At 50.6% G+C, this 1,228-nt stretch overlaps 1 protein-coding gene across 2 annotated transcripts in view; it reads right to left on the bottom strand.

Moving 5' to 3' along the window:
* Positions 1–500, bottom strand: part of LOC132817118 (solute carrier family 40 member 1-like) — a 65,898-nt gene extending 65,398 nt beyond the window's left edge. For both annotated transcript variants that reach the window (XM_060827299.1, XM_060827300.1), the window contains exon 1: positions 463–500. The gene's annotated coding sequence lies outside the window, so the exon portion shown is untranslated. The remainder of the gene's footprint in view (positions 1–462) is intronic.
* Positions 501–1,228: the final 728 nt, after the last annotated feature.

The raw sequence follows: 1,228 nt of genomic DNA, 5'->3' as shown, positions 1-1,228 counted from the left end.
GGGGGGGAGGGGAGTGGGGGGGGGGGAGTGGGGGGGGAGGGGAGAGTGGAGAGTGAGTGGGCGGAGGGGATAGTGGAGGGGAGGGGTGAGTAGGGGATAGAGGGTATTGAATGGGGGAGAGTGGGGGGGACAGGAGAGTTTGTCAGGGGGGTGTGGGGGAGAAGGTTGAGAGTGTGGGGGCGGGGTATTGAGGGGTGAGGGGGTGATTATTGGGTATTGGTGTGGGGGCGGCTGTGGGAGCTGATGGAGTTCCCCTCCCCCCTGCCCCTGCCCCTCCTCCTCCCGGGGGGACACTGAGGGATCCCAGTAAAAATCAGAAGGAAGTTCAAAAATAAATATCCTGTCGAGCGAAGGGAGAGGCGTTTGGAAATTAATCCGGAATGTCAAATATAGATTGGAAGTTGGGAGAAGGCCAAAGTTTGCAGCTCCCGAGCACCGACAGTGAAATGTAAATGATCTCACCTTCCGCTCAACTCCAACATGGCGCCGCCTCAGGAACCGCACGGGAAAGGAGCTGCGCTGCGACACCCAGCGGCCAGAACCGCTCACTGCAAAAGGACATGGATAAGCAGAGGATGCCCACACTCAGCCCCAACTCTCAACCTCTACAAACTCTAACTCAACTTTCTATCCCTATTCACCTCCAACTCTAACCCAAGCTTCAACCTCTACTCACCTCCAACTCTAAACCTCTAACCCAGCTCTTAACCCCCACTTACCTCCAACTCTAAACCTCAAACTTCTCTCACGTCCCCACCTCCAAATCTAAACCTCAACCCACTCCAAAAAAAACCTTCAACCCGCACTCATCTCCAACTTTAAAGCTCAACCCAATCTAACCCAACCTTGAACTTTCACTCACCTCCAACTCTAAACCTCAATCCACCTTCACATCCAGATCCTCAACCCTTACCCTTACCCTTACTCTCAGCCCACCACTCTCCCCTCAAAGCAATCTCACCCCCAACCCCACATCAACCTTTCTGCCTTCAGACTTCTGCAGCTCAATGAACTGCATCTGGTCTTTCAATCAAACAATTTTCAGCCTTCTGGATTCAGTACAGAATTCAACAATTTTAGTCCATAATCACTCCTCCTTTTGCTTCCAATTTTACTCTTTTATTCTGTTTCATTTTCAGTTAACAGCTATGTTTCATTCTGCTACATGCACCTGTTCTCGACACATCATTTTTTTCTTGTCCCAATACATTTAGTAAATGATTTGGAT

Source organism: Hemiscyllium ocellatum, chromosome 7, assembly GCF_020745735.1.
Source record: "Hemiscyllium ocellatum isolate sHemOce1 chromosome 7, sHemOce1.pat.X.cur, whole genome shotgun sequence".
Taxonomy (NCBI): domain Eukaryota; kingdom Metazoa; phylum Chordata; class Chondrichthyes; order Orectolobiformes; family Hemiscylliidae; genus Hemiscyllium; species Hemiscyllium ocellatum.
This window is presented reverse-complemented; position numbering and strand designations above follow the sequence as displayed.